The sequence below is a fragment of the Haplochromis burtoni genome, unplaced genomic scaffold (assembly GCF_018398535.1).
Source record: "Haplochromis burtoni strain Fernald_Lab_line unplaced genomic scaffold, NCSU_Asbu1 Contig_6, whole genome shotgun sequence".
NCBI lineage: Eukaryota > Metazoa > Chordata > Actinopteri > Cichliformes > Cichlidae > Haplochromis > Haplochromis burtoni.
In genome coordinates, this window is record NW_024582367.1 from 5,090,314 (window position 1) to 5,103,335 (window position 13,022).

Consider the following 13,022-nt stretch of genomic DNA (forward strand, 5'->3'; position numbering starts at 1 on the left):
AGTCTGTAAGAATAGGTGTATGTATTTTAAAACTTTTCTGAAAAAATGCTCCCACACTTATAAATCACAAGTGTCTTTTTTCTCTTTTTTTCCACGTTTTGTCTGATGCCCACAGATATTTTTCTTAACCACTTATTTTTATCTGAATGGTTTAAAACGGCTTTACTCGAACAAGCCAGTAGTATTTCTAGCATGTAGTACATATATGTTGTGCAAAAGTGATCGAAAATGATTTAAGCGCCCATGAAAAAAAAAATCTTGGTTGTAATTCACATCTGTGTTGGAGCAGAATTAATAGAGCTTCCATGGCATAATCGCTGGATTTATGACTACCTCTTCCCCTCAGTGATGATCAAGGTCACATCTGCATGTCTGACAACCATCAGTGTGTTCGATCTGTCTCTGTTCACTTCAGCACAGGCCCTATGACATAGACAGAAAAATATGTGTGCAAACAACAATAATGTGATTCAAGTACATATGGAGAACATAGGTAGGCTATTATGTCTTGACAAAAAGCTATTTAAGTAGCAGAAGAAAATAAATATTTTAGGACAGAAATAACGAGCAAATAAACAGACTAGACGGAATGATACCATTAGAGAAGAGAAAAATACTCGCGGATAGATTAAATGAATATAAGCAAAATAAGCTGTCTCAAGGCTCTCAAGGCCATATTCCCAACATGAAAAGTTAATAGCTATGAATTTTTCCTCTGTTTAATTTCTCAATACTTTTCAGTTTAATAAAACACAAAGAACTGCAGTGGGATGGAAGAAAATACATTTCCACTTAGAAAAGGCAATAACCTGAGAAAATAACCATTTTCAATTAAGCTAGGGTTCTGAAGAAACAAAGGATTTATGATGGTGTTCTCCTCAATTGTTTCAAGCATGACAATTATCTGCCAAACACTTGAGACTGCATTCAACTATTGCAAATCACACTTAATTGCTATGCATTGTATGTGTACAAACAGTGTAATCTGTGACTTACAGGTGTCAAGACTTTGTTTCCATTTATTTCAAAGCTTTATTTAAAGAACCAAATAATGAGTTTTATATGGATGTATAAATATTAGAAAATGAGCTGTCAAATATATTTTTTTTAACATTATGTGGAAGATTAAGACTCACTGACACTCACTCACAAAAGTACCAAAGTGTTAGAATAAAGTACTAAGATTTCAACTGTATTGACAGCCACAGGCAGTTTCAACTAAAGGAAGATACGCCTGTGGATTTTTCCCTGTGATTGCATACATACCTGTTCACTTAGGCGTCAGCACTCTGCTTACACTTTTGGCATTATGTTTGCTTTCGCAACACTTTTTTTTTTTGGTCATATACTGCTGTGACTGTCTCTACGTTCTCTTTTATCTGTAAACACATAAAAAAGGTTTACCTCTACCCAAGAACTATGTATAGATTCCTCCTGAGGGGAATTTATTATCATAAATTCCCACTGCCTGCTAGGCTTAATTTAGGGCGTCCTTTAGGGGAATGACAAGATCAGAGACTATTTTGGTGCATACGTTTGCTATCACAGAGTTAAACTCCACACATGATGATCATCTTGCAAGGAATTTATAGCTCAGTGGGTGATTGACTTAAAGTCTGTTGAAAAGAAAATTAGAGAGATAAAAATTAAAAATGTAATAATTGCATTACAAGCTAACTATAGTTCATGTGTTTGTTTAAATACCATTTAAATGTTTAAGGAACATTGTTCAGTTGTTCTTATCTAAAAATATTATCTCATTACATTACTTTTACTCACAGAAGTTTTCCACAGTCGTTTTAAAGTTTTTACTATTGAAAGTATTTATTGTTCTATGACAAATTGGGAAAATAATAAACAAACAAGCACACAAAAAATGGTAGGTATGGCAGATTTTTTTTCTATTAGATAAAAGACCTGAGTAACTACAGTTGAGTAACCACTAACTAGAGTTAATAGCTAAGAAAAAGGAAGCACATTCACTACAAACAAGTTATGCTATTGCTGTCACTGAAATACTGTTTCACTTAAGCCTATCAGCTAGCACTGGCCCACAATATGCAATGCTGAAAGGGTTATTCTTTCTTCATTTACATCTTTAACATCACAGGTATTTTCTTCTTCTCCTTAAGTTAGCTATAGCATTTTAGAGTCCCGTAAATGGTTGGTTTTAGAAGTGTGAGGCATTCCAAGACAATATGAGTACTTGTGCCAAGGAATAACTGTCATGCTGTATCAGGGGACTCTAGTGGCTGCATGGGTTTGTGATCTGATGAGATGGACTGCTTGTCATGTTTCTGCCAGATATTGAAAGAAATTGCCTGCTTGGGTAATAGAGCAACTGAACAGACAGAAGAGAAATAAAAAAAATGATGAAGTGAAACGCAAATGCCTCATCACGTCTTACTGCCACACACAGTCCTGATTATATCCAGCTGCATAGGAACACGTAGTTTACCAAGGCTTAGACTTTTAGAGGACACAAACTAAAAGTTTCAATCGAAGAGGGCTTTTGAAGGATTTAACAAGACTCTACATTCGCTTTTATGATGCAAATCAAAATCCTAACAATGATCATAAATGCTCCATAAAGAGTTAAGTTGACATAGAAGTTTGTGTCTAATCACTTTTTATCTTGTTACTATATGCAATTCTATTATATCATTGTAGTAATGGTTCAGTAGCCTAACATACTAGCAGATCTTTATTATTTGATGGTTTCATGTTATTACTTAATTAATACTGTTGTTTACAACATTTATATGCTTTTCATTTAATAAGCGTATTTTTTATTTCAATCTTGTTACCTTGTATTGTCTGTTTTTTTTACATAAGCAGTTAAATAGTGAAATGTGCATAATATTGATCTGTACATGAGAGATAAAATTATTGATGCACTTCCAAAAAAGAAGTGCCTGAAAATACTTCCCTTTTTTCTTTCATCATTTATTGATGAAAGTGGATAAAAGTGGAGAATATAAAAATATAAAATTCCTTCTTGTCACCCATAACCCCCTGAGACACACATAATTATATCACTTCAGAGTACGCAGGCCAAATACAAAGATAAAATAAGTCTATATACTTAGATAAATAAGCATGCAAGCTAAAATTATTCATGTTTTCTTGAGAGAAAATGAGTGATTTACTGTGCTTTTTGCGTTGATGCATTTACAGATGATGAATAGTTTAGTAAGTAATTCAGTCTCCTAATGAAATGCAGCTATTTGAGTATATTCAAATTGTTTTTTGTTTAATTGTTTCCTGAAATTGTTCTTCTCGGTTCATCATTGATCATCATGTAATGAACTGTGCAGTCTAGTCAAGTCACTCTGTCTAATTATTTATTAAAATTTGATGGAATTTTCACAACATCCCTAAGCAGCATATGCTGCCACGGAGACGAGAAGAAACATATTTGTTATTGGCGACTAAAAGAAATTATGATTGTGAATGGATCTGAATAATGAACTTTTAATTTGCATAAGTACTTCAGAGACTTCAGTCATCTATCTAAAACGCAGTTTGTAAGTCACAATACATGGAACTCAATGATAATTGCGAGAACACATGTCAATAAACATATTTAAAAATTCACAATTCAACAGAGATAGACAAGTATTTGCATATATAGCAATGGTTTTACAACTCTTTACATTTATTAATACTGCCTGCACCTTTAAGACATTTTAAGTCTTCACATAGCTTGCTCTTTTTAAGTAAAACTATTCAGGCAGTGATCTTTGTCAAACCTGTTAAACCTGAAGACACACCCTTCTTGTTCATTTCACTGAGGTAGACAATAACACCAGCAACTCCGCTTTTCATAAGATGGTGTGAGTATCTGTAAGGGTGAAGGTGCCTATCATCAGCAGTCCTTTAAGGAAAGTCTACTCTACAAAGAGAGATTAGAACCGACAGCGAGGTGACTCTGAAAGCAAAGGGTAAGACCATTACTCTTTTTCTCTACTCTTAATGGCCTCCTCTCACTTCCTTTCCAAGTTGCTTTCATGGGTGAGGAGGGTGATGGAATTTCATTACTTATGACTGAAATCCAAAGGAGTTTTGAAAGCCGGGTGAGATGGAAAGGTGCATTCAAAATGCCAGTATACCCTCCAGATGCCAGCAATCTAATTTACTGTCAGTGTTAATAAATGGGTAGCCACTGGATGGCACAGATAAGTTGTTACTTCACCATCAGGGTTATCACTTAATATCTGATAATGTCTTTGGGGAGCAATTGTATCCGACAGTTGAAACAGGGGGCCTCAACTCCTGGCAGGAGAGATGATCATCAGTGTGGAAAGATTGTTAATCTGTCAAATCAATGTGACTTCACTCAATAAAGTGTTCGTAAAGAGACTTAAGTTTAGACTGTAGTGTTAATGATTCACATTTGTGAAAAATGATCTCTCTTTAATGAAATGGGACACTTCTATGCATAATATGTTCAGCTCTCTGTTGTTTACTGACTAGACATATATCATTACACCGATTCAGGCAGTGTCCTGTCTGTAGACATTGATGTCACATTTACACTGAACCAAAATGTTTCTTTGTACGTTACTGGATTTTCTTTTAGAGCATATAATGTCTTGTGCAGTTCCAAGGAAGAAGCAATATTATCTGCATAATTGAAAGCATTCCTGCAAAACAATGTAAGACGCAGATGATAAAGAAATGAAACCCAGCACTGGCAAAGAAACACATTTGAGTCATGGCACACAGTGAAGCAGTGAAATCTTAACAAACACGACAAAGTGTAATAACAGCATTATGACGCTGGATGCTGGCTGTTGTTATTGTAAACAAAGCTCGTATTGTAAAGCCTGAGAGTGTGGGAGTCGCCACATAATTATTATTTTTTGAGGCGACTGAGGTCCTTCAGCATCTGCCAGAAAATGCTCAGGATTTTCTACGAGTCTGTTGTGGCCAGTGCGATCCTCTATGCTGTTGCATGCTGGGGGAGCAGGCTGAGGGTCGCAGATGCCAACAGACTCGATAAACTGATTCGTAAGGCCAATAATGTTGTGGGGATGGAGCTGGACTCCCTCAAGGTGGTGTCGGAGAGGCGGATGCTGTCCAAGATAAAGACAATGTTGGATAACACCTCCCACCTACTCCATGACATGCTGGTCAGTCACAGGAGCACATTCAGTGAGAGACTGAGATTACCGAAAAGCACCACTGAACGACACAGGAAATCTTTCCTGCCTGTGGCCATCTCCCTGTACAACGCATCCACTTAACACACTGGTTACTGCTACAACTACATGTTTCTTTTCCAGCTATTTATTTATGAGTGACTTATGTATGTATGTATATATATGTATATATTGTACTATTCTTAGTTAGCGTACTGTCTGTCATGTCTTAATGTTGGTTTATAATGGAGCACTGTAACAAAAAAAAATTTCCCCCAGGGATCAATAAAGTATTCTGATTCTGATTCTGATAATGCGCCCCATATAATTCCCTGTGGAAATTCTGCTATAATGAAGCTACACACGGCGTATTACATTTCTGCCATTTCCTTCACAGATCTAAACCATCAGCTCTCAAGTCATTGGACTAAGCTCAACTTTTGTCAGAACAAACACTCACAATGGGAAGAGGTGAAAGTGAAGTGTGGGAGGAAAACCCTGACGATGTTAAGCAAACTCAACCCAAAAAACACACACCCACAAAGAGTAAAAGCACAGAGAAATCGGGGAGTAGCTGTCCCGCGTGCTGCTTGAAGACAAGGAACTGCCTGATGAGCCCAGAGTGTGGCAGGGCACTTCAGATCTCCCGTGTTGTTGCTATGTGTGGAATGTGTCTCCGCATGTTTATTGTAAGTCCAAACTTCAGAAACAGCAAGCAGCTATGATACAGCATATAACTGGTTGGGTGCGCTGATGCTTGAATGGGAAAATAATTTCCTGCTTAGATGAGTATAATCATTGCTAACACAAATATATAACCCTGACATTTAGAGGGTGAATACATTTCATTTGTCTTTTTCTGCACATTGCAATTGAAATACAAGCCAAGTGGAAAAAAATCCACAGAAAACAAAATGATTATTTATGGAAAATTGTCTTCTTTTTCCTAATTTTTCATTATTATTTTCTTTCTTTCTTTTTTTATTTTGAAATTGCAGAGATGAACCTTGGACGACACGACCAACCTGGAATATATTATTATTATTAAATCTCCTCCAGCACTTTGCATGAAAATCATGCCATTACTCAAAGAAGATAAAAATGAAGTAACATATGAGAAAACATGTAAATAAGACCAACACTAATTATTAGTAGTCAATCAGTGGAAACACTGAGGTAAAGTGAATGTTACCTTATTATAAAGTTAAACTTTTTTAAAAAAACTTTAACACTGAAGCCTCTCGTAATAAAATCATGTTTGCTTAATCAGAATGCTACAGTATTTAGTCAAAGCAGTTGTATATTTATTTTTGAAAAAAATTTCATTAATGTAAAAAATAATTATAGTAAATAAACTGGCACATCTAAGTAGTATCTTATCTAGGTTTCTGCTGATGAAAAATGTTAACTAAAGCTTTTAGTAACATCCCTGTAATGACAACACAAGTGTGTCACCTGTACCAGTGCTAATAATAAAAGCATTTAATTATTTAAATACTTTATACTGTCAACGCCCTCACTTGAAGCCTGTTGGGAAATAACCAGACTAAGGAGGTATCTTCACATATTAACAAAAGACAGCTATGCCATTACTCATGCTTGTGAGTCAGACCCTTTCATGGCGTGCTATTGACGTCATGGAAAAGCCATTGAAGATTTTATGTCAATAACATTGGCAACTAGATGGTGGAGAGTTTTATAAATAGCATTTTTACAAAACTATCACGAGCCAATTCCAGTACTTTTTGGGAAGGAAAAAAATCCAGGTTGCTGGTTGCACAAAACTACTACCTCTTCCTTTTCAACAAGATTTCAGGCTCACCTGATCACTGCAAGGTTTAGTTGACCTTGTTGTGAAAAACCTAGTGGGAGATTCTGTGACACGGTTAAAAATAAAAATTGGCCACCATTAAAAGAAAAAGAGAATGACCTTTCTTGTCAAATAGGGCAAGTGAAACACACACCCCCTTTGCTCTCTGTTGCTTTACTTTTGACTCAACTGCTCATGTACCTGTGTGTGCACGTTTGATAGGGTTAAATTGCTTGCTGTGGCTTACTTGGCTTGATGTAGCTGCAAAATGTTGGTTGCATCTATATACAAAGCAGCTTAGCTACCTTGCAGGCTCATTGTTCTTACTGAAACAAGCTGTTCAGTCTAACTGCAAATATTTGGGGAATGTGGTTCTCCTCAATGTTGCCTTTTATAGATGGAACATCTTTCTTTTATTATTAGGCAAGCTAAAAAATCCTAATTTATCCTGGATTGTTGACAAAAGACTCCTCTTTGACGTAGGGCGAAAGAACATGTTGGTCCTATTATTGTTGGTTACAAAAAAGGCAGTTGTTTTGCACTCCCTTCCCCAGGAAAGCCAAATAAATTGAAATGGATTTGTTCGATATCCAAAAAAAATCACCTTCAATAAAGTTTGCCTAAATAGCTAGCTGATTTTCTGAGTCTAAAATGGCATACAGGTTGAGCTGTTGTGCTCACAACCAGACCACAGTAAGAAAATGCCCTGTCTTTCCAACAAATCCAAGAGTAGAAAATACTGTAAGGGACCTTATTTGTTTGTTTAGCCAAATCCAATGAGACAGTGTTTACCTTTATACCCCTTTATCTACATTTTCATACCTCTTTATTTCAAACTTTGAGCCTCCACCATTGTAAAAGTATCTATTTGAAAAAAGTGCATTAAAAATATGATAGATCTACTTTAAAGAGGATATGTGGCTACCCTACATATCAGCAATAGCAGAGGGTAAAAGATGTTAGAGCCTTATACTGAAATGCATGGTAGTGAGGAGGGTTGGTAATGGATATTGTTTTCTTTTTTAAACTGAGAATACATTGTACAGTAAATGGAGTTTATTAATAATTTTCTCAGAACATAAAATAAAGTCAGATAATGACAGCTGGGATAGGCTCCAGCGCCCCCCGCGACCCTGAACAGGATAAGCGGACGCGAATGGATGGATGGATGGATGGATGGATAAAATAAAGTCATTCTCACCCAAGTTGAAGGGAAGCGCTGGGGTGGAGATTCTGAGATTTTGGCGCTTTTTGTATGTGGAGTTCTGCTGAGTCAGTTAATAAAGTTGGAGTGAGACACTGAGACCTCTTCTGTCGTCTTTACATACCTCCACAATAGCACTATTTCTGCTGCTAACCTACAATCATTGAGGAATGATCATTTTGTTTGACTCTTTTTTTTTTTTTTCACAAATTACTATTATTCTCACACCACAAAATATTTGAAAAAACCCCAACAAAAATAAAAAAATAAATAACACGTATTGTATCCAAAAATGTACCAAATTTAATACAAAAATGAAAGTCGAGCTTACAGTCAGAAACGTGAAGGCAGTCAAATTCAGTAAACTCAAAGGAGTCAACAGGCAGATGGTGCACCTGAAAACCGGCAGAAGATGTTCATGAACAAGAGCAAACAAGAAATGGAAAAACAAGTGGAGAACGCAAATTATCTGGCTGCATATCAAGACAGCAAGAGTTCAGCAACAGGCTAAGAGGTAGCAGCTGGGTAAGCACTTACTGTATCTAGTAGATCAGGTGGTTGGCAAATCACTCTATTTTTTGAGTACTGGACAAATGAGCAATGTGCAATCTGCTGTGACAGAAATGAGTATGCATTTTTATTAGTTTTTTAAAGTTTGATTGTGATTTAAGGGAGATGAAATGAGCCAGAAAAGGACACAATATGTGATGAAAGCAAAATTTACCTTTATTATCAGGTGTCATGACCAATAAGACAAACACAATCTGCTCCTGTCAATCATTTCAGTGACCATGTGAGCTGTATTTATTACTTGCAGCCCTGTAGGTCAGCTGCAGATTCCAAATGCATCACATGTACATTATAGCAATGCTAATCAATAAAAAGGCAGAACATATTTTGTTATGCATGATAAAATATGTGTATGGATATTTATGTGTGTGTATATATGTATGTATGTATATATATATCATTCTGCCCTTATTGGGAAGCTCTGCTTTTCCTTTCCAGTTGAAAGCTGAATTAGACTGAACTATATAGAGTAATAATGGATAAGCCACCAGGAAAGTAACTGTGAAAATATAAAAACAAAAAGATATTTTGTCATTATGTGTGTGACATTAGTGGGTGGTTTTCTAGACTATCACTGTCAGCGCTCCAAAGAGCTCATCCTTGTAGCAGTGTCATTTCAAACACCACAGCTGACTGAGCCTGACTATGAACTCCAGAACCCTGGATGAAGCCCACTAAGATCAGCTCATACTTCTTCAGTTATGCCTCACATGGAAGCTTGAATACTGACAATAAATCATCTTTCTTTCTGCTTTGTATGAAGTGTCAGTGAGTACTTAATATCTTTTATGAACAGAAACACTACAGAGAACCCAAAACATTCATATTTGGCAACTTGCAACCAATTTATGAAAAGGTCTTTGACCACCACTGACTGCTAGAAATAGTCTACAGATCCTCTACCCTCCTCTATTATCATTCTTTACTGTAGTTCTGTTGCCATTTCATCTTTTTACTCCTCAGCAAACTCTTGCATCCTTCTTTTGCCGCATCTCGTCTGTGCCGAGTGCCACTGTGTCAGCGTAGGCATCACAATACAGGGGTGACATTTCAAGCCGACAGATTAGGGCCGCTCTCCAATTAATTTTGCTTTCCTTTGCCTGTTAAATACACAATCAAGCAAAGGCAAAATGTCAGTGAAACAAACGAGGTGCCGCCATGTGGCTGACAATTACCGCCAAGCACCTCAGAAATGCCAATATGTTAAAGTGGGAGCAGTGTGTGAGATGAATGGGGACAAACGGCAATCTTTGAGATGCCTTGTTGTTCCAACATCACTAAAACAGGCATGTCAGCGCTGCCAATGTTATCTGATCTAGTGACAGACAACATGTAGATGCAAAGGTCAAATTTCCTCAAAGTTTTTATCCGATTATATGTTACATAGCCACTAATATCTTTATTAATCCAAATTATTTGTAGAATTAAATGAAGGACTGCTGGTTGAAGAGAGGGAACTCGATGCATGGCGATTCAGAAAACAAAAATAAAATAGCTGAATACCAAATTGTTATTATTATCCAAATTATTATGAAAGTTATTAAAGCTTTAAATTGCATTTTTGTACATTTTACTTTACTAACTGCTCAAACAGGATTATTATTATCAGTGGTAGTAGTAGTATACTAGGCAGCACAGTGCTATCGTACAATGGCACTCAGATGTTCCTTGCTAATCACGTTAGCTAGTAGTCCGTGATAATGGTTGTTTATTACTGCCTAACTCTTTCCTCTAATTCATCATTTTTGAAAGTGGCATGAACATAAAACTTGGGATTTAAAAGGCTTTCTAAGAGGATTTCATGCAGCCTAAGATACTTCTTCAGAAAACTGTCTGTACTTACCCTCTCAGATAGGTGTACAACTTAGAGACTGGAGTATTACTTGAATATTAGATTGACAGTTTATATTCTGAACAACAGCGTATAAACCCTACAGGACAATATTTTTTAATATAATACTGCCCAATATGTTTTGGTTAGACTTATTCCCTCAATACTGCAGGTCAAATACTCACCACTGTGTTACAGGCAAGCACAGACATAGAAAACCTTACTGATATACACATGAGTAAGCCTTGCCAATTTGTTAAAAATAAATTCAGAATAGGTATAAAAAAGAGAAAAAAATACATTGTTTTTGGGAGCATAGCACTGTAATGTTGTCCACAGATGACCCTTTGTGGAGGAGAGTGGACTACGCTGAAGGAGAATCAAATCTACTACAATGAGAGCCAACCCACGTCGGGGCTGATCAGGATTTCAAGCTGTTCCTGTTGGATAGTGATTCATTATGAGCACACTAAGTCCATCTGTTGATTCTGCTCTAAGCCATGGATGTCTCTCTGCTACATATCTCATAGGGCTAAATGTGCCAAACCTGGGTGAAACGCACCCACCTGTCTCCTCCCACCCAAGAGAGGAATGGTGGAAAACCAGTCCTGTGTACTGCTAGAGGGCTACATTGTGTTTGTCAGGTTGAGGAAACAGAAATCCTCCTCGCTTTTCCAAGTTAGTTTAATCACCACCTTTTGCCAAAATGCACAGCAGGCCCAGCCTTTGATTGACTTGGCCCACAGTCAGCTAAATGCAATTTGTTGCATAAATGCTAAATCGATGGGTCCTTACACCAATAGAATGACACGGCAGTGTTACATGATAGTAGAGTCAAGGTTCTTCACAGCTTATGGTCATGGAGAGATGCCAAGATTCTGAAATGATTCCGAAATGCAAAATCTCTGAAATTCTTGCAAAAAAGCCCCCAAAACGCATCTATTTTATTTCTAGCTCATCTTGCAATTGAAAGCCTACATGAATATGTTTTCACAGACAAGAAATACCTGCTCACTTGGCACTTACTGACAAGGTCCATCTCTCACTGAATGAATACTGATTATATCATATTATAAAAGATCTTCTGATGATTAGACATCTCTCAGACCCACTGAGAGATGTCCGGTCACCTTATTCATCCACAGGGTAACAATTCATATATTCCCAGATACCTTGAACAATAAGACTCTGGGCATGTCTTTTTTTACCCTGAACTTTTTTTTCTCTTCCCCTTTTACTGACACCAAGAAGATGAAAGGGGGAAAAGTGATAAAAATGTTTGACTACGCACTGTTTGTGTGTGTGTGTGTTGCACTACTGTTTGTGTACGTTGTAGAAAGTGGGGGAGATGAGAGAGACCAGGACAGGGAAAGAGAATGAGACAGAGAAAGAGATGAGATTTGTGATCTCATCTGTTCACCCGGGGCCTCTCTCCAGAGCAGCCTTTTACTGTCGTCAATCATCTCCATGGAGACATCTTAAAAGTCTGATGGATGGGAGGCTTTGATGCATTTCAAACATGGCTCTGATACACGTTGGAGAGAATGTGGATGGAAGCCACTCACCTTGCGTTGGGCTTGATTACACCCCCAAGCAATAGAAAGAGTTGGGCCTCTAGTTAAAGTGCAGTAGTGTTACAGGTCACTCACAACAATAACAACTGCCAAGAATATACATGAGTGTTTTTTCCTTTTCTTATACCTGCAGTTCACATAAACAGGTAGAAATCTGCCAGCTTGGATAAAATAATGAGTACAGAGAGGAGAAATTCCTAGTGATTACACATAAATTACTGCATGTGTTGCTGGGTAGTCATCACATTACATGAAGTTTTCTTTAATAGAGTATTAGCATGGACTTTGACTTAGAAAGAAACAGTTTTAAATGTCACAGCCATGGTTCATGGTTATTCCACAAACTATTTTTTTTCAGATAATAAGACAGTCTTAAACATGTTATGTATATTGTTACCTTCAAACAAAGAGGATTGCTTGAGAAATACAGTGGAATTAATTATTATTGTAAAGGATTAGCCAATATTATGGTATTAGTATGAGCTTACTGCCACTGTAAAATTAAAATAAAAAATGCAAAATGTTAAGATATTAATATTTTATTTCTGGCAGATACATACATACATTTATTTCCAGATTAGTACCCCAGTACTCTCACATTCAGCTACATGAATGCCAATGTAATATTGCTCATGTATAACCACAGTGATTTTTAGTTGAAATTTCTTTGTAATTAAGTGGTAATATCTTGTTGTTGTTGTTGTTGTTTATATAATTCCCTCATTGTTTCCATCTTAATTTCTTACTATTAGCACATTATTATTCAACTAATAGTAAAATGCTGCTGAAATCAATTAATATGCTTAGACCATACCACTTATCCAGAAAGCATGCACAGCTTCAGGGAAGTATGAGCATTAATATATTTAAATGGAAACCCTCGAAACAG

The 13,022-nt window shown here is 36.6% G+C and overlaps 1 long non-coding RNA gene across 1 annotated transcript; it reads left to right on the forward strand.

The window, feature by feature from the left end:
* The first annotated feature begins 3,773 nt into the window (after positions 1–3,773).
* Positions 3,774–7,824, forward strand: LOC102299100. The gene is made up of 3 exons (XR_315266.3): positions 3,774–3,944; positions 5,542–5,833; positions 6,143–7,824. It is a non-coding gene; the product is annotated as an uncharacterized LOC102299100 (long non-coding RNA).
* Positions 7,825–13,022: the final 5,198 nt, after the last annotated feature.